The 27,782-nt window shown below is 37.8% G+C and overlaps 1 protein-coding gene across 3 annotated transcripts in view; it reads left to right on the top strand.

The window, feature by feature from the left end:
• The window catches only part of RAP1A (RAP1A, member of RAS oncogene family), an 85,894-nt gene that overhangs the window by 27,640 nt on the left and 30,472 nt on the right, over positions 1–27,782 (top strand). The window contains exon 2 of one of the 3 annotated variants that reach the window (XM_061410836.1): positions 17,623–17,690. The exons of the other annotated variants lie outside the window; for them this stretch is intronic. The gene's annotated coding sequence lies outside the window, so the exon portion shown is untranslated. The remainder of the gene's footprint in view (positions 1–17,622; positions 17,691–27,782) is intronic. 3 annotated transcript variants of the gene reach the window in all.

The raw sequence follows: 27,782 nt of genomic DNA, 5'->3' as shown, positions 1-27,782 counted from the left end.
GCAGTCACCACCTGCAGTGATTTTGGAGCCCCCCAAAATAAAGTCTGACACTGTTTCCACTGTTTGCCATCTATTTCCCATGAAGTGATGGGACTAGATGCCATGATCTTCGTTTTCTGAATGTTGAGTTTTAAGCCAACTTTTTCACTTTCCTCTTTCACCTTCATCAAGAGGGTTTTTAGTTCCTCTTCACTTTACGCCATAAGGGTGGTGTTATCTGCGTATCTGAGGTTATTGATATTTCTCCCCGCAATCTTGATTCCAGCTTGTGCTTCTTCCAGCCCAGCGTTTCTCATGATGTACTCTGCATATAAGTTAAATAAGCAGGATGACAATATACAGCCTTCACGTACTCCTTTTCCTATTTGGAACCAGTCTGTTGTTCCATGTCCAGTTCAAACTGTTGCTCAAGTCCAAAATCTATAGGGCATACCAGCTGGAAACTTTGGCATAAATTCTTGGTGACAGAATTTCTTCAGTGAAACATCATTTTTGTCCCTTAAGAGCTTTCAGTTGATTAGGTGAGGCCTCCTCACCTTATTAATAATCTTCTTTACGTGATGGTTAGCAACATTCACATAATACCTTCACAGCAACACCTAGATTAGTGTTTATTTGAATAACTGAGTGCTGTAGCCTAACTGGGCTTTCCTGGTGGCACTAGTGGTAAAGAACCCACCTGCCAATGCAGAAGACACAAGAGAAACAAGTTTGATCCCTGGGTCAGGAAGATTCCCCTGGAGGAGGAAATGACAACCCATTCCAGTATTCTTACCTGGGGAATCCCATGGACAGAGGAGCCTGGTGGGTTACAGTCCATGGGGTCGCAAAGAGTCAGACATGACTGAAGCGACTTAGCATGGCACACACACACAACCTAACCAGATTGACACATAGAACTAACCATCAGTTCAGTTCAGTCGCTCAGTCACGTCTGACTCTTTGTGACCCCATGGACTATAGCACTCCAGGCGTCCCTGTCCATCGCCAACTCCTGGAGTTTACTAAACTCATGTCCATCAAGTCAGTGATGCCATCCAACCATCTCATCCTCTGTCGTCCCCTTCTCCTCCCACCGTCAGTCTTTCCCAGCATCAGGGTCTTTTCCAGTGAGTCAGTTCTTCGTATCAGGTGGCCAAAGTATGGTGTTTCAGCTTCAGCATCAGTCCTTGAAATGAATATTCAGGATATTCAAGGCAAAGAATAACTCAGACAAAAATGGCAATAATGGTAAAGAACAAACACTTCTAGAGCCCTTCCTCTGTGGTAGGCATATTTATAAGTTTGCTTTAAAGATACTAACATATTTACTCAAAATAACCCTGTGACATAGGTACTATTTGCCCCATGATGATACTAAGGCACAGAGAGGTCAAGACATTGCTGAGGTTACAGAACAAGTGTCAGAGCTGGACTTCACAACCCAGGAAGTTAGGTTCAGTGTCTGTGCTTAGCTACTATTAAGCTACTCTGAGGATCACTCTTGGAGTCCAGGTTTAGGAGGGAAGGAAAGGAGATGATTGTGAGATGACGAAGGGATGACAGTATCAGAAGTTTCAGTGAGGTGGAAAATCTGTGCTGTGGAGGTTTTTGCAGAACACACCCACACACAGGTATGTTTATACCAGGCCAAGTATTGAAACAAGATACTAATTTAGACGGTTATCAGTAATTCTTAATGTTGTTCAGTTGCTTAGTCGTATCCAACTCTGCAACCCTGTGGACTGCAGCACGCCAGGCTTCCTTGTCCTTCACCATCTCCTGGACTTTGCTCAAACTCATATCCATCGAGTCAGTGATGCCATCCAACCATCTCATCCTCTGTCGTCCCCTTCTCCTTCTGCCTTCAGTCTTTTCCAGCATCAGGATCTTTTCTAATGAGTTGGCTCTTTGCATCTTGTGGCCAGAGTATTGGAGCTTCAGCTTCAGCATCAGTCCTTCCAATGAATATTTGAGTCATATCTGGACTGCACAATACTTTTTGCTCCATTTTTGTGTGCTAATAGTAAGCATCTCTGTTTCCTTTTGTATGCTCCACCACCCTAGTTTTGACAGAATCCTAATTATTGACCAGATCCTTTCCTATTCTTTCTCTTTCCTCTCATAACATAACATTAATTTGGCAGACTTTTTCATTTTTGCCTGTTTGTATCCACTAGTATACTTATGTCTGTTTAGTAGGGGAGCTCTGCCATTTAGAGCTGGAGATGTTTTTTTTTTTTCTGATTTGGAAAGACAGCGTGTGTTTGTCTGTCTTTAAGTTCTCCATCAGATTTCCTTTTCTATTCTTTTTTTAACTTGATGTGCAATTTGTAAATAAATGTCAGCAAATGCAAACTAAGAATTAAAAAATGGGTGCATCCCTCAAAGTGGAGCACCTTCTCAACACAGAACCAGTTTGCTTTTTTGAAAGGTATTTGGCTTTTTCTAGCAATTTTTGTTATCTACAGTCTATATAATTGGTAAGTTAATCAAACCAACACTTTGAAAAATGAGATTATAGTATTTTTTTGTTGTTAAATTTGGGTAACTGGTTTTATCTTCCTTTGTCTCTCGGTGTCTCATTTATAGTAGATAAACATAATAGATATTTGTGGCACTGGGGACCATTGTTTTATTGTTTTTTTTTTTTTTTTCTGTATTAATCTAGATAGCAAGGTAAGGTTGATGTTTGCTCCGTTTGGTGTGCCTTACAGATTGATTCAGGCCAATGTTTGAATTATTCGCTTCTAGCCAGTGAAAATGCATTGTTAGCACATGTATACCTGTGGCGGATTCATTTTGATATTTGGCAAAACTAATACAATTATGTAAAGTTTAAAAATAAAATAAAATTTTAAAAAAATGCATTGTTAGAAACAGGGCTTGTATGGCAAAACCACTACGGTATTGTAAAGTAATTAGCCTCCAATTAAAATAAATAAATTTATATTAAAAAAAAGAAACAGGGCTTTAGATCTAAGATTGTAACTTCTAGAAAATTTAATTGTAAATGTTTAATTGTAGTGTCTCTCTTTGAACCCTGCGCCTCAAGACTTTAATAATACTTAAGGTGGGCTTCCCTGGTGGCTCAGTGGAGAAGAATCTGCCTGCCAATGTAGGAGACCTTGGTTTGATCCCTGGGTTGGAAAGATCGCACAGAGATGGAAGTGGCAAACCACTCCAGTATTCTTGCTTGGGAAATCCCATGGACATCACCCTATTTTTTTACATGGTCTTCTGGTCATTAACTACTTTTTTTTATCAGCTTTGCAGTACTCAGATATGGGAAGAAAAATAATTGAAGCACACTTTTGGAAATGTTGCCTTTTCCTTAGATTTTGTTTTTGGTTAGCTTTTTTGTACCAAATGTTAGCTTTGGTTGCTAACCAAATGAAATGTGATAAACACAGTTTATCTGAATTCTAATCCCTGCTATGCAGATTACTGTGAGCTTTGGTAAGATATTTTTCTTAGCCTCACTTTTTAGCTGTAATATGAATAATAATAGTACCCCTACCTTATGGTCATAAAAATCAAATGGTATGGTCTGTATAAAGGTACTTAGCATAGAATATTAGATATTTATATTATTCCTTCTTTTCTATTGATCAAAACTTTACTACTGATTCTGGCTTTGTCTTTGAAGTTACTGTTTGGTTCCCATGAATTTTTAGCAGGCAGTTTAATGTTCAAAGCAATGTTTAGTATATTATTCCTTTTAGCTAGAATAAAGTAAAGATGCCATAAAATGAATGTTGTCTTAGATTTCTAAGACCCGGGGAACTGGTCTGAATGTTTTTATGCACTTGGTTAACCTTTTTGAGACTCAGAATGTAACACCAAGTTTGTACTGATTTCCATTGCTCTTTTAGAAAGATTTTTTAAAAAAATCACCATAGAGTTTGTTGATGTCATGTGGACCGTTAGGAAAAATACTTGTTATAACTCTAAAGACCCAGAGAACTCTTGTTTATACTTATTTTAATAGTGAAATCTTGGTTTTGGCTTAGAATTCTTCTAACAATATATGAATCATATTATTTGTAGTGATTTTTATAAAATTTTATAAACTTTGTCTCATTTGATCTTCACAGTTTTGTGGGAAAGGTAGGACGGATGAAACCACTTCTGCTATTAAAGATGAGAAATCTGGACTTGGAAGAAGTTCAGTGACTTCCAGAAATAAATAACTAGCTGTCTGCTCCCTGATACATTAGTTTTCATTCTTTGTCCAGGAGTTTCTATGTAGAATTAATTCCTTCTTTGTGATCAACCTATAATTTCCAGAATGTAAAACTCAAATTGTTGAAATTACTGGGTTTTCACATTTGCCAAAGTATATATATACCTTTTGTTTTATGGCTAGTAAGTTAGAGGAACAAATAACAAGTTCTGCCATAGTACATTACTATAATTCTAATCTTATTTGTGGTTTTAGGATAACTAGTATGCTTTATTTATATTGTGTAAATACCTGTGGGAAGATATTTTTTTAATTGGGGATATTCTTTGTGCAGAAAGTTCAGTTCAAGTATTTTTAAAAACTCTGCTTTTGTATTTGTGGACTCTGTGCAGATCAGAGTCAGGTAGTCAGGTATGGATGTGAGAGTTGGACCATGGATAAAGCTGAGTGCCAAAGAATTGATGCTGTTGAACTATGGTGTTGGAGAAGACTCTTGAGAGTCTTTTGCACAGTAAGGAGATCCAACCAGTCAATCCTAAAGGAAATCCGTCCTCCATATTCTTTGGAGGTACTGATGCTGAAGCTGAAGCTCCAATACTTCGACCACCTCATGGGGAGAACTGACTCATATGAAAAGACCCTGATGCTGGGAAAGATTGAGGGCAGGAGGAGAAGGGGATGGCAGAAGATGAGATGGTTGAATGGCATCACCAATTTGATACACATGAGTTTCAGCAAGCTCCGAGAGTTGGTGGACAGGGAAGCCTGACGTGCTGCAGTCCATGGGGTCGCAAAGAGTCAGACACCACTGAGTGACTAAACTGAACTGTGCAGATCACTATGAAGGAATATAAAATAGTCTGGTCTTTGCTTTCAAAAAAATTGACATTGATAGGAAAGGCCAGGCTAAGTATGAAACAATCTGAGTAGAGGTTCCCAGACTACAGTCCGAGGCTCATTTTTATATGGCCCTCTGGCACCCCACTCCAGTACTCTTGCCTGGAAAATCCCATGGATGGAGGAGCCTGGTGGGCTGTAGTCCATGGGGTTGCTAAGAGTCAGACACGATGGAGCGACTTCACTTTCACTTTTCACTTTCATGCATTGGAGAAGGAAATGGCAACCCACTCCAGTGTTCTTGCCTGGAGAATCCCAGGGACGGGGGAGCCTGGTGGGCTGCCGTCTGTGGGGTCGCACAGAGTCGGACACAACTGAAGCAACTTAGCAGCAGCAGCAGCAAGCTAAGCATGGCTTTTGCTTTTGTTGTTTGAAAAACAAACAAAAAAAACAGAGGAGAATATGTAGAATAGACCATATGTAGCCCTCAAAGCATGAAACATTTACTGTCTGGCCCTTTATAGGAAAAGCTTGCTGACTATAAATTAGAGGAAATATATCACATAAAATATAACCAGAGACATTAGGAAATGTAAATCAAAACCACAATAAGATACCATTTCACACTCACTAGGATATCTGTAATCAAAAAAAATGGGCAGTAACAACTGTTGACGAGGATGTGGTGAGAATATAAAATGGTATAGCCACTGTGAGAAACACTTTGGAAGTTCCTCAATAAGTTAAACTTAGAGTTACCATATGACCCAGCAGTTCTCTTCTAGGTGTATAACCCAAGAGAATTGTAAGCAGGTTCACATAAAATCTTGTACATTGTGTTCATGACATTATTGATCATAATAGCCAAAAAGTGGAAGCAACTCACCATTGAATGTATAAACAAAATGTGGTGTAGCCATACAATGGAATATTCAGCCATAGCAAGAAATGGAGTACTGATGTATGCTACAACAGGGATGAACCGCGAAAAACATTAAGAAACCAGACACAAAAGGTCACATATTTCTGTTGTTTCATAACTCTAAGAATAGTCAAATCCATAGAGGCAGAAAGTAGATTAATGGTTGCCAGAAGCTAGGGGTAGGGAATGGGGGAGTAAGTAAATAATGGACATGGGGGTTTTCTTTTTAGAGTGGTGAAAATGTTCTGGAATTAGGTAGTGGTGAATCATTGTACAACCTTGTGAATGTAATTTAAACCATTTTACGGTATGTGAGTTCTATCTTAGCAATAGAATACATAACTGAAGACTTAAGTAGTTTTTGTAATAAGAGGTTAGATAAAGAAGACTATAGGCATGAGTTACTGGATAGAACTTTGAAGTTGGGACTTGAAATGCACCCCACAGGGCTTGGAGGATTTGGATAGAAAAAGGAAGTGGGTAGGTATGGTATAACACCATGAGGGATATAAGCTATATCTGTTACACAGAAGAGGAAGCAGTGGCAAGACTAAGGGAGAAAGACAAACTGAGTCTCTTGTTTTCAGAGGGCTTCTGAACGTGCATATTTAACTGATTTGGGATCATGCTTTATGTTGTCATTTTCATGGAATAAATTGTATATTCTTCTAGCCTGAGACAGACTTTTTCCAGCCAGATAGCTGGAGCCTAAGGGCTATCTCCATGGTACTTTTAACAGGTTACCGTAAGGATTTTAATTCTCAGTGTATGTGGTAAAGAATTTCCCATCTTTTTTGTTTTATTAAGTCATAAAGTATTTCTGATTTCTTGCTGATATTCAGAACAAGAATCTTTAATAGTACTCTTCCTCATGTTTGCCACTTTACACAATAAAATTCTTTCATGAATATTGCCTCCTTTCCTCCTTTCCCCACACCTATGAGATGAATGATATCATTCCCATTTTAAAGTTGAAAGAGATCATATAATAGAGTGATGAGGAGCCAGGATGAGGGCACTGGAGTCAGAAAGCCTAGATTCAAATCCTGGTTCTGCCATTTACTGATTGTGTGTGAATTTTAATGATTTATTTAACCTCTCTAGGTTACATGTTTTCTCTTATGTAAAGTGGTGATTATAATATCATAGAGTTGTATTTAAATAAGTTGACAAATTGAGTGAAATTCCTGGAGTCATGCTTGGCATATGGTAAGCCCTCAGAAATGCTGTTATTTATAGCTTAGGAGAGTTGAGTAAGGTTAAGAAGTCCAAAGTCTTTTAGCTGCTAACTGGTAGAGCCAGCACCTAATTACAGATGTTCTGAATCCAAGTCCTGTTGCCTTTACCAAATTTTATTATATACTTATTTATTTATTGCATATACATTTATAAATTTTACTCTAAATAGAGACCAATAAACCAGAAGCTTTCTGACTTCCTTACAGCAGAACTTTCACTCCTAAAGCCAGTCTTTTGCTTTAATTCACCCATATGCACTCCTTAGTAGTTATAAACCAAATTGTGAAAGGGAAAAATGGCAAAGGAAAATGCAGATTTAACATGATTAACAAAAATTTACTTGAATATGATAAAAAGTTAAAAGTAAATAACACCTACAGGGAAAAATTGCAGTAAGCAAAAGAGTGACTGTCCCTAATCAATAAACATAACAGGAAAAATAACTTTTTTGAAAACAAATGAGAATAGGCAGTTCACAAAAGAAAAAAGAGGTGACTTGATAAATATTTTAACCTCCCTAGTTAATTGAAGAAATTTAAACTAAAAACAGCATAATGCATCTTTGATGATACAGCCGACAAATAAGAACATTTAAATTGTAATGAGCAAATTTACGTTGAAGCTTTTAGGGAAGATTATTAGGGAAAACTAGGACTTTTTTTCTTTTTCTGGCCACATGGAGGCCTAGGGGATCTCAGTTCCCTGACCAGAAATCGACACCATACCCCCTGCAGTGGAAGCTCAGAGTCCAAACCACTGGACCACCAGGGAATTCCCAAGACCCACGTATTCTTGATATGGGAATGTAAGTTGATAAAACTATTTACCTCCATGAAGAACCTTCAAAAAGCTCCTAACCTTAAAACTAATAATGATCCATCTGAAAATGTTACCCCAAGAAAAAATGGTAACTCTGGATAAAAATGTATGCACAGATTCATTGCAGTGTTATCTATTGTAACAAAATGTTTGGATATACAGAACAAAAAAGATAGTTAAATTTTTGTACATTTCAGTTCAGTTCAGTTCAGTCACTCAGTCGTGTCCGACTCTTTGCGACCCCATGAATCGCAGCACGCCAGGCCTCCCTGTCCATCACCAACTCCCGGAGTTCACTCAGACTCATCATCGGGTCCATGATGCCATCCAGCCATCTCATCCTCTGTTGTCCCCTTCTCCTCCTGCCCCCAATCCCTCCCGGCATCAGAGTCTTTTCCAATGAGTCAGCTCTTCGCATGAGGTGGCCAAAATACTGGAGTTTCAGTTTTAGCATCATTCCTTCCAAAGAAATCCCAGGGCTGATCTCCTTCAGAATGGACTGGTTGGATCTCCTTGCAGTCCAAGGGACTCCCAAGAGTCTTCTCCAACACCACAGTTCAAAAGCATCAATTCTTCGGCGCTCAGCCTTCTTCACAGTCCAACTCTCACATCCATACATGACCACTGGAAAAACCATAGCCTTGACTAGACGGACCTTTGTTGGCAAAGTAATGTCTCTGCTTTTGAATATGCTTTATAGGTTGGTCATAACTTTCCTTCCAAGGAGTAAGCGTCTTTTAATTTCATGGCTGCAGTCACCATCTGCTGTGATTTTGGAGCCCCAAAAAATAAAGTCTGACACTGTTTCCACAATGGGACGGGATGCCATGATCTTTGTTTTCTGAATGTTGAGTTTTAAGCCAACTTTTTCACTCTCTACTTTCACTTTCATCAAGAGGCTTTTTAGTTCCTCTTCACTTTCTGCCATAAGGGTGGTATCATCTGCATATCTGAGGTTATTGATATTTCTCCCTGCAATCTTGATTCCAGCTTGTGCTTCTTCCAGCCCAGCAGTATTATTTGATAAAGAGTTTTACTAAAAAAAAATTTAATGACCTTGGAAAAATAAGATAGCATACTTTTGAGAGGTGGAGGGAAGCAAGATTCAGAATTGCAGCTCTGTACCTTCTAGTGTCAAGCAGTAAAGCTAGTCTCGAGAATGGTTCATTCTGGACTAACGTTACTAAGTAGTTCTTAAGTGTTTGACTTACTGAACTTCTAACGTACTGTAAAAATAGAATAAATAAAACCCCTTTTGAACCCACATCCTCTTTGTGTTGTCATAGTGGCCACCCCATTTCTCTATTCTTTAAGCAGACGCCTCAGAAAAAGTCATCTAATGTTTCCAGTTTGCCATCTCCCAGCCTTGAATCTAGTCCGGCTTTTGGCCTAGGTTATTTCACTGAAATGGTTCATCAAGTCTCCAGTGACCTCCAGTGGTCAGTTCTCAATCCTCGTCTTACTTGACTTGTCAACAGCATTTAACAGTTGATCAGTTCCTTTTCTTTCAAATAGTTTCTTTTTGTTCCAAGAAACCACATATTTGGCTTTCCCCTTACCTTAACGGCTGTTGCATCTGGTCTTTCTTTGCTGGCACCTCTCTCTATGATTTATTTTAACTTAGTATGGTGAATTGGGAGAAGGCAATGGCACCCCACTCCAGTACTCTTGCCTGGAAAATCCCATGGATGGAGGAGCCTGCTAGGCTGCAGTCCATGGGGTCGCTAAGAGTCGGACACGACTGAGCGACTTCACTTTCACTTTTCACTTTCATGCATTGGAGAAGGAAATGGCAACCCACTCCAGTGTTCTTGCCTGGAGAATTCCAGGGACAGCGGGGCCTGGTGGGCTGCTGTCTATGGGGTCGCACAGAGTCGGACACGACTGAAGCGACTTAGCAGCAGCAGCAGCATGGTGAATTACATTATTTTTAAATTGTGATAGAATACACATAACATAAAATTTACCACTGTAACCATTTTTAAGTGTATCGTTTAGTGGCACTAAGTACATCTACATTTTTGTGAAATTGTTCATCCATCTCCAGAACTTACTTTCATCTTCCCAAACTGAAACTCCATATCTGTTAAACACTAATTCCCATTTCCTACCTCTGGCAACCACCATTCTACTTTTTGTCTATGAATTTGATTATTAACTATTATAGATACTTCATACATGTGGAGTCATACAGTATTTGTCCTTTCGTGACTGGCTTATTTCACTTATTATAGCCTCAAAATTGATCCATGTTGTAGCAGGTATCACAGTTTCATTTAAAGCTGAATAATAGTCCATTGTATGTACATACAATTGTTTGTTGTTGTTTAGTTGCTAAGCCGTGTTCGACTTTTGTGACTCCATGGACTATAGCCCACTAGGCTTCTCTGTCCATGGAATTTCCCAAGCAAGAATACGGGAGTGGGTTGCCATTTCTTTCTTCAGGGGATCTTCCTGAACCAGGGATCCATCTGGGGTCTCCTGCATACGCAGGCAGATTCTTTACCTCTGAGCCACCAGGGAAGCCCCATGAACATACGACATTTTGTTTATCCATTCATCTATTGATGGACACTTGGGTTGTTTGCACTTTTGTCCTATTGTGAATAATACTGTTGTAAACATGAGTATACTATAAATATGTGGTTGAATCCCTGCTTTCAGGTCTCTTAGGTCTATACCCAGAAGTGGAATTGCTGGATTATATGGTAATTGTATTTTTAATTTTTTTGAGGAATTGCCATACCTTTTTCCACATTCCCACCAGCAGTGCACAAAGATTGTAATTTCTCCACATCCTCACCAAGACTTGTTTTCTGGTTTCTTCATTTGTTTTGTTTTTGTAATAGCCATCCTAATGAATATAAAGCAGTATTTCATTATGGTTTTGATTTACCTTTCCATGAAAGGTAAATGAGCCTTTTCATGAGCCTCTTGAAAGTGAAAGAGAAGAATGGAGAAGTTGAGTTAAAAGTCAACATTCAGAAAACTAAGATCATGGCATCTGGTCCCATCACTTCATGGCAAATAGATGGGGAAACAATGACAGACTATTTCCCTGGGCTCCAAAATCACTGCAGATGGTGACTGCAGCCATGAAATTAAAAGACGCTAGTTTTGGAAGAAAAGTTATGACCAACCTAGACAGCTTATTAAAAAGTAGAGACATCACTTTGCCAACAAAGGTCAGTCTAGTCAAAGCTATGGTTTTTCCAGTAGTCATGTATGGATGTGAGAGTTGGACTATAAAGATAGCTGAGCACTGAAGATGCTTTTGAACTGTGGTGTTGGAGAAGACTTTTGAGAGTCCCTTGGACTGCAAGGAGATCCACCCAGTCCATCCTAAAGGAGATCAGTCCTGGGTGTTCATTGGAAGGACTGATGCTAAAGCTGAAGCTCCAATACTTTGGCCACCTGATGCTAAGAACCAATTAATTTGAAAAGATCCTGATGCTGGGAAAGATTGAAGGCAGAAGGAGAAGGGGACGATGGAAGATGAGATGGTTGGATGGTATCACTGACTCAATGGACATGAGTTTGAGTAAAAACTGGGAGTTGGTGATGAACAGGGAGGCCTGGTGTGCTGCAGTCCATGGGGTCGCAGAGTCGGACATGACTGAGTGACTGAACTGAATAATTAGCAATGTTGAGTATCTTTACATGTATATATTATCCATCCGTGTATCATCTTTGGAGAAGTGTCTATTCAAGTCCTTTCCCCATTTTGTTTGGGCTTTTTTTGTTGTTGTTCAGTTTCAGCAGTTTTTATTTTGAATATTAAGCCCTTATCAGATATATGATTTGCAAGTACTTTCTTCCAGGTAGCCATTTTAAAGTGTTGGTTGTGTCTCTTTATGCACAGAAGTTTTAAATTTTGATGTAGTCCAATTCATCAGTTTTTGCTTTTGTTGTCTGTACTTCTGATGTCATATCCAAAAAATAATTGCCAAATCCAGTGTCATGAAACTTTCCCCTTTATTTTCTTCTAAGAGTTTTATAGTTTCGCTTTTACCTTTAGGTCTTTGATCTGTTTTGAATTAATTTTCATATATAGTGTAAGGCCAGAGTCCAATTAATTCTTTTGCATGTGAATATCTAGTTTTCCCAATACATATGTTGAAAAGACTGCCTTTTCCTCATTGGATGGTATTAATACCTTTGTCAAAATTCATTTGATCATTTATATAAGGGTTTATTTCTGGGCTACAAATTTTGATATGTTATATTTATTTTCATTTGTTTAGTATTTTAATTCTGTTCTAATTTCCTTTTTGATTTCTTCCTTGAATCAAGGATTATTTAGAGATATGTTATAATTTTTGGATATTTGGGGATTTTCTTGATGTCTTTCTATTATTGATTCCACTCTGGTCAGAAAAAATACTTTGTGTGACTTAAATTTCTTTTAATTTACTGAGACTTATTTATAGTCTAGATTATGGGGTCTGTCTTTCCCCCGCCCCCCTACTAGCACATGAGATCCTGGTTCCCCTGACCAGGGATCAAACCCACGCTGACCCTCTGCATTGCAAGTGCCGAATCTTAACCACTAGATCACCAGGGAAGTCCCACATGGTCTATCTATTTAAATGTTCCATATGCCCTTATAAATAATATATATCTTGTTGTTCATGAGGTATTGTAAAGTTATCAGTCAGGTCCAATTGATTGGCAGTGTTGTTCCGTTCAGCCGTGTCCTTACTGTTTTCTGCTGCTGTATCTGCCAATTACTAATAAAGGGGTGTTAGCCTCTCCAGCTGTAATGGTAGATTCATCTGTTTTCCTTGCTCTTTGGTCAGTTTTTGCCTCATGTATTTTGACACTGTTGTTGGGCACATACACATTCATTCATTCATTCATTCATGAAAGTCGCTCAGTTGTGTCTGACTCTTTATGACCCCCATGGACTACACAGTCCGTGGAATGCTACAGGCCAGAATACTGGAGTGGGTAACCTTTCCCTTCTCCAGGGGATCTTCCCAACCCAGGGATCAAACCCAGGTCTCCTGCATTGCAGGCGGGTTCTTTACCAGCTGAGCCACAAGAGAAGCCCTTGAGGACTGCTATATCTTGGAGAAGTGACCACTTTATCATTATGGATACTAATATACATTATACATTCCTCTCTTTATCCCTGATAATTTTCCTTGCTCGTAAGTCAGCTTGCTCTGAACTTAATATGGCTACTCCAGCTTTCTTTTGATTAGTATTAGCAGAGTATATTTTGCTCCACCTCTTTATTTTTAATCTGTGTCTTTACATTCAAAGTGGGTTTCTTGATCTACTCTGACACCTCTTTGTTTTAATTGGTGTATTTAGACTTTTGACTAATGATTTTAATGTAGCTGGATTAATAGCTACCATAGGTGTGACTGTTTTCTGTTCATTGCCCTTGTTTCTTATCTTCTACTCTTTTTCTGCTACCTTCTGGTTTTAATTGAGCATTTTTTATTTCTCTTCTCTTACCATATCAGTTACACTTTTTTTTAGTGATTGCCCATGAATTTGAAATGTACATTTATAACTAATCCAAGTCTAGTTTCATGTAACACTATACTACCTCACAGATAATACAGGCACTTTATAACAGTTATTTCCAGTTCCTAAAATCCCTTATAACATTGCTGTCATTCATTTATCCATCAGCTGTAATCATCTAATTCATTACTGCTGTTATTTCAAATTATTATCTGTTAGATCAGTTAAGAACAAGAAAAATAAAAGATTTAATTTTACCTTCATATATTCTTATTTGGTTTCAAGTTTCTGGCTTAAATTATTTCTCTTCTTTTCAAGAACTTCTATTAACATTTGTTACAGAGCAGATATATAAAACAACAGATTCCCCTGAAATTTTGTTTGAGAAAGTCTGTATTTCTCTGTCATTTGAAATATAATTTTGCTGGATTTACAGAATTGTAGCTTTGTGGGGGTTTTTTCTTTCAATGCTTAAACATTTCACTTTATTCTTCTCATTTTTGTGTAATTTCTGAAGAGACATCTCATGTAATTCTCATCCTTGCTCCTCTAGAAGTTGTGTTTTTCCCCCTCTGGCTTCTTCAACATTTTCTCTTTGTCTTTGATTTTCTGCAGTTTGAATATATTCCTAGGTGTAGATTTTTTGGTGTTTATCCTGCTTGATGTTCTCTGTTTGGTATCTGTCTTCTGTTAATTGTTTAGTAGCTTTTTTCTTCCTAACTCTTCACTCCTTTTAGGCCCTGTATTTAAATGTATCTGGAAGATAACTAATTCTTACCACTTCCACTGGTCCATGTTGCCATCATCTGGGTTTCATTTGCCTTCAAATAGTTCTCCCTGCTTTTGCCCTTGATCTCCTCCTTCCTTTCACCACACAACAGATTAGAGAAATCTGTCTAAAATTTCAGTGGGAACTTGTCATCCTTTGATCAGAACTATCCTGTGACTTACCTTGTCATACCAAGTAAAAGCCACTGTCCTTATGGCCTGAAAGCCCATATTTAGCTGTTTCATCTCTTACCTTACCTCCTACTAATCCTCTCATCATTGCCCTCCAATTAGGGTGCCCTCCTTTCTCTATAGATGTCACCAGGCACCTCAAGACTTTGCCATTTCCTTCAGATGTCCACATGACTCTCTTCTTTACCATTGCGTTTAGGTCTTTACTCGAATATCACTTTTTTCATACTACAAATCTTCATGCCCTGTGAACTCCCTGTACCCCCTTTCATGCTTTATTTTTCTCCAGAATAGTTTACCAGCTGACCACTGTCTGTCAGGAGAGAGCATGGCACAGTGGAGAAAATGGTATAAAGCCAGTTCGGCTGGAGCATGTAGAGCGAAGAGGGAGCACATTGTGAGATAACGCTAGTGTGGGAATTAGGGACCAAACTGTGGCAGACTCTTGCAGGCCATGTCAACATATTTTGACTTTATCCTAAAGGGTGGTGGCAGATCACTAAAGTATCTTAACCGGAGGGATTTGGGAGGAGGGTCACTAACATGATGAAATATGTCTTTTTTATAAAGATCATTCTATTTTCACTGTGGGAGGAAGAGTGGAGAGGGGAAAATTGGATGTGAAGAGACTCGATAAGAGGCTATTGCAGTGATCTAGGTATAAACCTATGGTAGCTTAATCTGTTAGGGTTTTCATGGCCATACAAAAAAAGAATGTTTGGAACTGATTCTTACCATGAATTCCATTTATAAACCTAGGTGGTTCAGCAGTTCATAACTCTTAATTGCTAAATTAGGATCTCCCATTTATAGAATCCCCATTTGGTTCCATTACAAGAAAATGAAATCTCTCACCCAGTGTTACTCTTCTTCAATATAAAAATCCTAGAAACTAAAAATCAATATTTATGTATTTTTTTTCAGAGTCTACTAAATTTTTTATTAAAATGGAGATTCCTAGGTAATAATTTGGCAAGGACTTTTGGGGGTAGACTTTCTCAATTTAATGTAAAAAAACTTCTTTGAAATCTTGCATTTGTCTCAAATTATATTCCAATTTTGCATGTAATTTTACCTCCAATTTGGGTCTTGGTGGGAATAGTACACTCAAGAATCATTGCTGCTTCCACTTTATCCCTTTTATATGAAAGCTTAGCATTTGACACTACTGGTGAAAAAGCAGCATATTGACATATTTAGAGCAATGATTTTTATTTTATGTATTTTTTGTGTATTTCTTAGCATTATACACAAAACACAATATCCCCTGATTAAGTTTAGTTCTTATTTAATGGTCCGTTTTTAGACCTGATCAAATTGATTGTCTCGTGAAAGCAAGCTTTAAATAATTTCCTTATTATATTCTTCTGAACTCCTCTTATCTCAAATATAAAGAAGTTGGTTAGGACTAAGACTGTCCTCAACAGGAAATTTTGAAGACAAAGGTGTCTGTGTGTGTGTTATTTCTTGTCACAGAGCCAATGCTCTGCCCACAGGAACCTTCAGAGTTTCTGCAAATCAGAAATTCATGACAACCTGGCCATGCTAAGATAGATTTGAAGTTCTTAAAGCAAACAGACTAGTAAATTAGAATCTGAGCAGTGGTTTTCTAATGTGGCAGTGTTTTCATCAAACCAAAATGTTGATACTGTGTTTTTACTTTAGGAGGGGAAAGCATTTAACTTCTCCCATGTTTTAAGCATTTTGTACCTACTTAAAATATGTTATTTTGTTTAATTATCAGGAACCAGTATCTTAATCCAGCTTTGTTTCCCTAATAAGGAAATTGTATATTAACAAATAACTTTCCCAGGCTCACACAGGGATCCAGATATGCCAGGGGTTTCTTTTGATCAGGGGTTCTTAGTTTGGGTTCCTTTGTCTCCTCTTCTCTCTGTGTGCTAACAGTTTTCAGAGAACTGATGACCCTTCAATTCAATAAAGTTCAGAATCAGTAAATTTTATTATGCTGCCTCCTGATTTGGGGTTCCTAATCTGACAGTGCTGTGCACTCTTGTGTTGCATTACCTTTCCACAGTTCTTTTCCAAATACCAGTAACTCTAATTACAGTAGTAAAGCAGTGAAGTAGTAGTAAAGTGTAGTAGTTGTTTTTTAGCCAGGCACTGTGCTAAGTGCTATATATATGATTTATCTGACTTGGTGTTCACAACAGTGTTGCGGAACTATGTCCCCTTACTTTAAGGCTAACCCTCTCTGTGTCTCAAATTCCAGCCCCATTCTTTGTTTTCCTGACTGGACTTCCTGCTCCAATTTCTCAATCCTTTGTTCCTACCTACACACTTCTCATAGAAGTTGGGAGATTTTTTTTTTTTTAATCTTTTTTTCCCTCGAATTATCTGTTGAAAAACCTTAAGTGGCTTTCTTCCTCTGATAGGGAAATTTCAGGTCTTTTATCTTACAGGGTCTTTGGTAGCTTGCTAGCCTAATCACTGTTTAAACCACATATGTACTCATTCTTTCCCCCTAGCTTTATCCCAGCTGTTCATTGTAAATGCTCAAACCACCTGGACTCTTTTAAAATAATTTTTTTATTAGGCTTTTCATTATCTTGAATCTACACCTTTTTTTCCCATGAAATTCCATATCTGTAGTGAATTCCTACCCCAACCCCTTCCCCTTTGTTGCCTTCAAGAAATGTATGTAAGGCATACAGTAAAAATCTTTCCTTGTCCCCTAATTCCTCAGTTTCCTTCCAGAGGTATTCCATGTATTTACAAGTATCTATGCACATATAAGAGTAGAGGTGATTTAGCGTTTTAGAGTGTGAACTTGGGATCCAGGCTGCCAAAGTTTGAAGTGTGGATTCTCTTACTGGATGTGTGGTTTGGGCAAATTATAGTACCTACCTCATTTTGTGAGGATTTTTCATGGTAGTGCCTGGCATGTGGTAAGTTCTCAGTAAATATATGCTGTTAATATTGTTTTGTTGTTGTTATGTAACAAAGCAGAATACATTGGAAAGAGAATGGCATTTACTGTCAGGATAAGTTTGAATAGAGCTTCCTAGTTACTTTGCACGTAAGTCGTTAACTCAAGTTAAACCTTAGATGGTTTCCTTATCTTTATAGTGGGGGAAATCATATACAGTTTTGATATGGTAAACTAAAACATAAAGAGCTTTGTACATGATAAAATGCTGTATAGAGGTTATTGGTCACATCGTTTTACTTTCCCTTCTAGGAGAGATCACAACATTTCTGTTGGTTTTAAGAAGTGAAGTCTCTAAAGATTTCAGAAATTTGTGACAGGTATGCTGTTTTGCTCTAGAAATTATTTTAAATTCATGTGCATGCATGCTAAGTCACTTTAGTCATGTCCAATTCTTTGCAGCCCTATGGACTGTAGCTCACCAGGCTCCTCTGTCCATGGGATTCTCCAGACAAGATACTGGAGTTGCCATGCCCTGCTCCAGGGGGTCTTCCTGACCCATGAATCGAACCCAGGTCTCTTATGTCTCCTGCATTGACAGGCAGATTCTTTACCACTAGCGCCACCTGGGAAGCCTCTTTAAATTCATGTTTTTGTTTTTTTTTTTTAATTTGCTATGACTTGCTTTAGTGTTAGTCTTAAATTTTCAGATTATGGTTATGTAATTTATATGGCAGTGCCCTTAAGGGAATAACATTAGAGTAAATATCTCTATTTATGGAAATGTCAAGATTCTGACATCAGGATTCTATAATTGATATACTTAGCATAGATTAGTAAAGTTAACTTAGTAAGACTTATCTTTTAAAGAAAAATCTTTTGGGGGCAACATAGAAAGTATTAGTCACTGCCTATAAAATTTTCTTCATGGTTTACAAATGCTTTATTTGCCTGTAATGATAACAGTTGCTGAAGAATATTCATCTAAGTAGATTATACTACATATAAAAAGCGGTCCACTCTGATGTACTTTATGATGATTTACTCTGTTGCTAAAAGAAGATAGGTATTCCCTCCTTTTTTTTTTTTTTTTTTAGGGAATATTTTTGGATAGAGTGATAGTCTCCCATATTCTGTTTAATAGTGTCATTCCCAGATTCTTCGTAGTCAGTGTTCTAGTCAGAGTTTAGTAAATAGTAGAGCAGGATTCTAGTCAGGCAGTATGGATCCTAAGTTCAGACTTCTGAACATTTCACCGTAATGCTGTGAGAAGGAGAATGACTATGAACAATTACCAATGGCTTTGAGAAAAAATGAATAAAAGAACTTTTGGAAATGAAAAATACAAATACAAGTTTTAAATTCAATAGATAGGTTTAACAATAGATTAGGGAATTCATGAGCTGGAAGATGACCTGAAAAATAAATTAAGCAAAATGCAGAGACACAGATAAAGCATATGTAAGAGAAGAAAAGAGAATTTGAAAATTGGGGCAGAGATTGCTAAATTCCCTTGATTTCTTTTTCCATCTGAGTAATCACTATTAGTCGGAAGCTTTGCTCTCCAGCTATAGCTTCCATCTCAGTGTCTTTCTGACTGTGTGTCAGTTTCAGCAATTTGGATGCAAGTAGAAGTTCTGTGTGCATAGGTTTTAGCTTTCTGGTTTATGCCTGTAAGAAGAGAGATGCGCCAGCTCCATCCTCTTCCTTCCCATAGACTGGAATGTGGGCATGGTAGTGGACTGTTTAGCTCTGTGGCACAGGGCAGTACTCTAAGGATGACAGAGCAACAAGATACAAGAGCTCAGCTCTCAGACTGCTGAGCTGCCAAACCAGTCCTGAACTGTCCCTTTCTACTGTCACGTGAGAGAGGAAAAAAATTTGAATTTTGTTTAAGCCATAGTAGAATCTCTTACTGTATCAGCCCAGTCTCATATTAACCTTAACCAATACAAGAAAAGCATAAGATCTAACAGTTATCAAAGCAGAATACAGATGTGAAGAAAAGTCGAGTAGAAATAATATTTGAAGAGTTTATAATTGAGAATTTCTAAAATTTCAAAAAGGCATAAATTCAAGAAGTGTATCCTAAACAGGAGAGGAAAAACCAATACCTAAACATGTCATAGTTAAATTTGCACAAAATCAGGAATAGTCTGAAGGAGAAGACAGATTACCTTCAAAAGATCTACTATTAGACTAGTTTATTAAAAGGAAAAATTGAAACTGAAACCAAAAGAAAAGAATAACTGTGGTGTGCTGAGAATAAATAACTATTAAAGTTAAAATATCTTTTAAGAATGTAGGTACATAAAGTTTTCAGAAAAATTAAAATGTTTTACCACCAGTAGAATATCATTAAGAGAAATTCTAAAAGATACACTTTGGGTAGAAGAAAGAGATCCCAGATTGAGGCTCTGAGATACTCATTGGAAAAGAAGAAAGGCTGAAAATGAAAGAGCCAGGCATTCAATCTAAATTAGAAAAAGGACAGAATAAAGAAAAGAAGGAAATAATAGACATAAAAGTAGATATTAAAGAAATATAAAAGAAGCCAACAATGAAGAGTCAACAGAGCCAAAGTTGATTTTTAGAAAAAGACTAATAGAATTAACAGATCTACTAGGATGCATCAGAAGAGAGACCATAATAAAAGAGATGTAACTACAGATGCTACAAAGATTATTGTAAACGAAACATATATACTTACTAACACATTTTTTAAGGAATAACTTCAAATGGTAGATTATTGCATTTGTTGCATACTAGTATTAAGTCTTTCAAGACCACTGGTCAAATTTGCCAGAAATTTTACTCTTGATAAAGTAATATGGTTGGATTAAACATTTTAATCCTTTACTTTGAATTTGTAGAGAATATCAAGGGTACAACGAATGGAATAATTGTCTCAGTCATAATTTATTAAAAATTTTAGTAAAAACTTGTTTGGGGATAATTGATGAATGAGTTTCTTTTAGAATGGTAGTATTTATGATCCTTTTTAATATATAAAGAAGGAAGTGTCATTTAGTAAAGAAATGTACTGTGTCAAGTCGCTTCAGTCCCACTCTTTGTGAGATATTGTGACCCTGTGACCTGTAGCCACCAGGCCCCTCTGTCCACGGGACTCTCCAGGCAAGAATACTGGAGTGGATTGGCATGCCCTCCTTCAGGGGGTCTTCTTGACCCGGAGATTGAACCCATGTCTCTTATGTCTCCTGTATTGGCAGGCAGATTCTTTACCACTAGCACCACCTGGGAAGCCCTCAAAGAAATGTAAGAACCTGAGAAGCAGTGGAGACATTGTGCTTTTAAAAGCTTTTCTTCTTTTAAGTTTTCGATGCTGGTTCAAAAAAGTAATGACACAGTACTGAAAATGATCTATAGTGTTTTCTTTCTTTCTCTTTAAAAAAATATTGTCACCAGCCCTGTAGTTCATATTCACACTGTTCAATTGATTTAGACAGTGTACTTAAAAAAGATGCTGACTTATAGGGACAACTTCCTTATTTTCTGGAGGAGCAGTAGAAATAATAGTGGTCAGGGAGCTCACCTCAGTGCTCTGTGATGACCTAGAAGGGATAGGAGGCTCAGGAGGGAGGGAATATATGTAAGCATATAGCTGATTCTCATTGTTCTACAGCAGAAACCAGCACAGCATTGTAAGGCAAGTATACTCCAATTAAAAATATATATACATATATATATATTTATATATGCTGCTGCTGCTGCTAAGTCACTTCAGTCGTGTCCAACTCTGCGAGACCCTGTAGACGGCAGCCCACCAGGCTCCCCCGTCCCTGGGATTCTCCAGGCAAGAACACTGGAGTGGGTTGCCATTTCCTTCTCCAATGCATGAAAGTGAAAAGTGAAAGTGAAGTCACTCAGTCGTGTCTGACTCTTCGCGACCCCATGGACTGCAGCCCACCAGGCTCCCCTGTCCATGGGATTTTCCAGGCAAGAGTACTGGAGTGGGGTGCCATTGCCTTCTCCATATTTTTTTATATATGTGTGTGTGTGTGTGTGTGTGTGTGTGTGTGTGTGTAAACACACACACAAATAATTTGAGTTTAATTTCCCAGCTTAAACTGGAAGCTTTCCCAAACGTTAGAATTCTAGCTTCTCTTGAAAATTTGTGAGATATGATAATATTGGAACTGCATTCCTTTGTGGTGTTGGGGAAAATAAAACCATAGACAAAAGAAAAGAAGAATTAGTGGTGGTAACCTCTGTAGATAGGCACTTTGAAGCACACCAACACATAACAAAGTCCTAGACTGATAGACATCTGCAGGCCTAGAGAACAGCTGGTACAGATTACAGCAAGCTCCAGGAAGGATTTTGACGGCAGCAGGGGAGAGAAGGGTATGATATTGATAGATTATCTGGCAAGTTTGGGTAGAAAATGTTGGTAGACAATTCTAGAATAAACACATATTATATGAAAAAGGAAATGTAATCTTAGTATATTCTTTTGCTCTGTGTTAAGAGAGCTAGAATTCTCACCTACCATAATAGCAATATCTAAAACTAAAAATCAAGAGATAGGAGTATAAATATCTTACTCAGAAGTATGGAGAACACTCAGAGAAAGAACTAGAAGTTGGAAATAGGTTAAGGTTTAGAGCTTCCCTGATGGCTCAGATGGTAAAGAATCTGGGTGCAATGTGAGAGACCCAGGTTCGATCCCTGGGTCGGGAAGATCTCCTGGAGAAGGAAATGGCAACCCACTCCAGTATTCTTGCCTGGAAAATCACATGGACAGAGGAGCCTGGCAGGCTCCAGTCCATGGGGTCACAAAGAGTTCTGCATGGCTGAATGACTAACACACAGATGCACGCACACACACAAGGAGATACAGTGACTGCTCTTTTTATTATAAGCCTTTTCATAATGCCTGCTAATAGTACTAATTAGCATATATTACTTTTAAGAGAATGTAAGACCTAAAGCCGGGAGAAATGTCAATAACCTCAGATATGCAGATGACACCACCCTTATGGCAGAAAGTGAAGGCGAACTAAAAAGCCTCTTGATGAAAGTGAAAGAGGAGAGTGAAAAAGTTGGCTTAAAGCTCAACATTCAGAAAACGAAGATCACGGCATCTGGTCCCATCACTTCATGGGAAATAGATGGGGAAACAGTGAAAACAGTGTCAGACTTTATTTTTCTAGGCTCCCAAATCACTGCAAATGGTGATTGCAGCCATGAAATTAAGAGACACTCCTTGGAAGGAAAGTTATGACCAACCTAGATAGTATATTGAAAAGCAGAGACATTACTTTGCCAACAAAGGTTCGTCTAGTCAAGGCTATGGTTTTTCCAGTGGTCATGTATGGATGTGAGAGTCGGACTGTGAAGAAAGCTGAGTGCCGAAGAATTGATGCTTTTGAGCTGTGGTGTTGGAGAAGACTCTTGAGAGTTCCTTGGACTGCAAGGAGATCCAACCGGTCCATTCTAAAGGAGGTATCAGTCCTGGGTGTTCATTGGAAGAACTGATGCTAAAGCTGAAACTCCAGTACTTTGGCCACCTCATGCAAAGAGTTGACTCATTGGAAAAGACTCTAATGCTGGGAGGGATTGGGGGCAGGAGGAGAAGGAGATGACAGAGGATGAGATGGCTGGATGGCATCACCGACTCGATTGGCATGAGTTTGAGTGAACTCCGAGAGTTGGTGATGGACAGGGAGGCCTGGCATGCTGCAGTTCATGGGGTCACAAAGAGTCGGAGATGACTGAGTGACTGAACTGAACTAAACTGAAGACCTAAAACTTTTGCAGAGGAAACAGAATGAATACAGATTTTGAAACCATCATTTGAAAAAGGAATAGGACTGCTTATTGAAAAAGAGGTTATGGTTGGGGAAATAGCTGTCCTCAAATATTTGAAGGAGCGTAGCCTGGGAGAGTTCTCTTTATACTGTTTAGCATCAGAGGCAGGGGCCCAACAAGTAGCCAGTACAGAGAAACAGCAATGTAAAATTATCCAGAAATGGAATGTACTCTGTTTAGTGAGTATAGAGTTCAAAGGAACAGATGACTGTATCTAGAGATGTTTTTAGAGTGAATTGCCACAAAAGAAACGCTTACTGTGTAGTTCAGGCATTCTGTTGTTAAATACTGAATTCAGTATTGCTAAAATACTGAATTCAGTATTTAACAAGAAAAGACAAAGCCAGCTAGTAATAGAGCATGCTAGAAGATTTGCTACATGCAAGAAAAGTGTATTGTTTTCTAAGTTTGTCATCATAATCTGCATAGAATAAAGTTGTATCATTTGTGGTTTGCAGAATTAGGATTTAGGATTTCTTTTTATTGGGATTACTGATTTATTTTGTCTTATTCCTATACTCTTTTCTTTACCTTTCTTTTGTGTTGTTTAGTTTTCACTTTGTGATTCTGGCACTGGTCAAGTTTTCTGTGCTTGTTTTTCCTCTAGTGATTTTTAAGTTATATGTGATTTAGTTATTGATATTATATTTTTCATGCTTTATTTATATTTTTTCAGTATATGGAAAAAGAGAGGCTCAGTATCTTTATGCTCTTCCCAAGAAGAGAAAGACTTTTAACATGCCTTCCTTTCTGTCTTCTCCCAAACTAAAAGGTTGAGATAATCACAGTTTTATTTTCAGATTTTTGTACTTATTTTACAGTGATAATCAAATACTTAGCTATAATTTTTGCTGATATATATTTTTATTATCATTTAGCTCTGATCCTTTACTTTCCATCTGATTTCTTCTTTGACCTGTATATTATTTAGGATTGTGTTAACTTAAAAACATTTGGAGATTATATAATTATATTTTTGTATTGATTCCTAATTTAATTGCATTATGGTCAGAATGTACACTTTGTATGATTTCAGTCCTTTGAAATTTGTTTAAACCTGATTTATGGCCCAGTATTGTCTGTTCTAATAAATGATCCATATGCAATTTAGAAAAATGTGTAATTTGCAGTTGCTGGGTTTGGGGTGTGTTGTTTTATATATGTCATCTGAATTAAGTTGATTCATTATTTGGTCAAATCCTTAATATATCCTTACTGACTTTGTCTTCCTTTTCTCTCAGTTATTGAATTTGTTAAAATCTAATCCTGATTTTTTGTTTGACTAGGTTTCCCTTTGGTTCTGTTAACTTTTGCTATATATATGTTTTGTTTTGCATTTTAATTTTCATTTTTCCTATTGAATATGTATTCATGTAATTAATGATATTTAGGTTATCCATTATTTTCAGTTTGTCCATCTGTTCTTTGTTCTTTTGTTTTTTCCTTTCTACCTCCTGTTTTTAGTAGTCAAACCATTCAAATTATTGTGGCTTAAGACAGTAACCAGGCTTCCCGGATAGCTCAGTTGGTCAAGAATCCACCTGCAATGTAGGAGACCCTGGTTTGATTCCTTTATTGGGAAGATCCACTGGAGAAGGGACAGGCTACCCACTCCAGTATTCAATGGCCTTCCCTGTGGCTCAGCTGGTAAAGAATCTGACCTGGGTTTGATTCCTGGCTTGGGAAGATCCCCTGGAGAAGGGAAAGGCTCCCCACTCCAGTATTCAGGCCTAGAGAATTCTAGTCCACGGGATCACAAAGAGACAGGATGGAGCGGCTTTCACTTCAAGACAGTAACCATTTATTATCGTCCATAGTTTCTTGAGTATGGAATTAGGGAATGACTCATCTAGGAAGATCTGGCCCAAGGTCTCTCCTCTGAGTGATGCAGTCAAATGGTGGCTGTCTGGAATTATCTTCTTTATTGATAGGTCTCACAGCTGGGGCTCCTCTGGCAGCTCTGTCCATTTCTGTGGTTTTTCCAAAGTGGCCACTTCAGGGCAGCCTTTTAACTCTGGGCCCCAAGGCATGACTTCAGACTTCAAATAGAGATCCAGGAGGAATTTCTCGCACCCTTTCTAGCTTCAGAAGTCATACAACACCACTTGTGCATAATTTAATTTTTAATTTTTTTTTTTTACAATGTATTTATTTACTTTTTGGCTGCACTGGGTCTTCATTGCTTTGCATGGGCTTTCTCTAGTTGTAGCAAGCAGGGGTGCTTCTCATTGTTATGGAGCACAGCCTGTAGGAGTGTGAGCTTCAATAGTTTTGGCTTGAGGACTCTGGAGCACACATTCAGTAGTTGTGTCTGGGCGTAGTTGCTCGAGGCATGTGGGATCATCCCAGACCTGGGATCAAATTCTTGTGTTCTGCATTGGTAGGCGGATTCTGAACCACTGGACTGCCAGGCAAGTCACTCCAGGGTCTTTTATGTAGATTTAATAGCTTCACGGTTTTCTTTAAGGATATTACATTTATTTTACAGTGTTTTATAGATCCTCTTAATTCTATTTTCTTTGGCTTTTGTTCTGCTGCTTGTTGAATTTATTGCCTTTTGTCAGATTTTACTCAAATCAGTGACTAATTGTCTACTCTTTTTGAGAGTTCCGGCTTGCCTTTTCTATTTCCAGGAGCTTATCTTCTTTCATTTGGTAAGGGGTAAGAAAGTACTGTTGAGCTGAGTTACCTGGTTTTAGAATGTGAAGACTAATTTATAAACTTCATTTGTAAGTATATTATGTCTGATTATTTTATCCCCATATATATCCTCCCCCCAAAGTACTAGTCTTGAGAAAAACAAGAGGAGAAAGTATCAAGGAAGATAATCTCTCAGTGGGATAGTACTATGACTTCATGTTACAGAAACGATTGACTTTCCACTATGATGTATTATGAGGAACGTTGTTTTTTATTTTAGAAAGTTAAGTCTTACCATCATTTCCATATTACTTACCACCATCCCCACCCATCCCCAGTATTTTGTGGTCAGTTGTCAGATTTAAAATATTCACAGCTTCTGTAAATATTTAAATATAACCAACAGTATAACTGCTTGTTAAGAAGTTTCAGTGTTCCTTAATGTAAAACACTTTTTATCCAAAATTTCTTGTCACAACTAAATTTCCTTTAATGAATTTTGTTTCATAACTTCAGTTGTACAGGAGAAATCATTTCATCTTGTAATTAGTTTAAATATTTAAAAACAGTAAAAGCAGGTCTATTTGTATCACAGGGAAAATCATTAAGTTATTTTGTGAAATTTAGAAGTAGTTTTACTGAAGTTTGAAGCATGAAAAAATTGTTATATTATAACTTGGGCCATAGTGTTAGGGATTCAAGATTGACTTAAAATGTAAGCATAGTGTAATGTTTATTCTTATCCTCCTTATTTGTCGGGGAGTCTTAACCAGAGTGAGAAATTTTCTGGTGCTGTGTTGGGAGTGCAGGGCACAGGAGATTTCCATAAAAAGGCATGGGATTTGCTTGGAAGAACGTAGTGGTTTTCTAACTTGGCAGTAATAAGTTAGAACTAACCCCTTTTAAAAAGAAAATATTCATCTACATTATTCCTCATTGGTATTTGTATGTGATTCCTTGTCTGAGCTATATTATTATTGTATTTGCATGTGTGCATATGTGTATACATTTATAATCCATGGTACTTGTTTGGTGTAAAGAAAACGATTTTCTGTGCTTACAAAACACGTGAAAAATAACTTTGTAAGTTGACTGTCTTGCTCCTCAAGTTGAGGAACAGGGGCCAAATATTTTGTTGTTATAGAATACCCAAAATAATTTGGCCACGTCTGAGTGCGTTTCCCCAAATGCTATTGCCCTAGGAGGCAATTTGGGAAGCATAAATGAGCCTTGCTATATTAGGATTCCCTCTAAAAAGATACACATTTTTGGATAAGAGAGATGATGAATTTGCCTCTTATTAAAATGACAGCAATCCCCAGACTGAGAATCACTGGGAGCCTGGAAAGGGGGTTAGGGATATGGGGATCTGTCTCTTGTGTTTAATAGTTAGCTTTTTTGCACCCCATAGAAATGAAAGGACTACTTGGTACAGATAAGAGTTAATAGGATTACTAGTATCCAGCACAAACATCTCCCACCTCGTTTATTCCTCAGGTTCCTATTCATCTAGATAGTAAAATGTGGTTGTTTCTCAGAGTTCAGTTCTTAGCTTTCTTCTGTTTTCACTGAATTAATAAATTCTCCTTGTTTGATCTCATCTGCTATGGTTTCAACTACTACCCTCTTTTGTAATACCCACTCCTAAGTCCTTATTGGTTTCTACTGAGCTTCCAGACTTGGTCTGTCAGTTGTTTACCTGCTTTTCCTGTAACCATCTCAAACTTAATTTTTGGCAGAAAGATTTAACTTTCTTTTTAAATCTTCTTTTATATTTCCTATCTTAATTGGAGGAGGTGTGCCACCAGCCCCCTAAATTGCCCAAGATAGATACCTGAGAATTATCCTGACTGTTCTTCAATCCTCTTAATAAAAGCCTCAGTAATAACCTCTAATCAGCTATGGAGTCTTGTCACTTTTACCTTCAGAAAAACACTGCCCGCCTTCAGCTGTAGAGCTACTCTACAGGCCTGTGTCATTTCCCACCTGAGCTGTTACAG

The sequence above is a fragment of the Bos javanicus genome, chromosome 3, assembly GCF_032452875.1.
Source record: "Bos javanicus breed banteng chromosome 3, ARS-OSU_banteng_1.0, whole genome shotgun sequence".
NCBI classification, from domain to species: Eukaryota; Metazoa; Chordata; class Mammalia; order Artiodactyla; family Bovidae; genus Bos; species Bos javanicus.
Note: the sequence above shows the minus strand (reverse complement) of the source record. Positions and strands in the feature narration are given on the sequence as shown.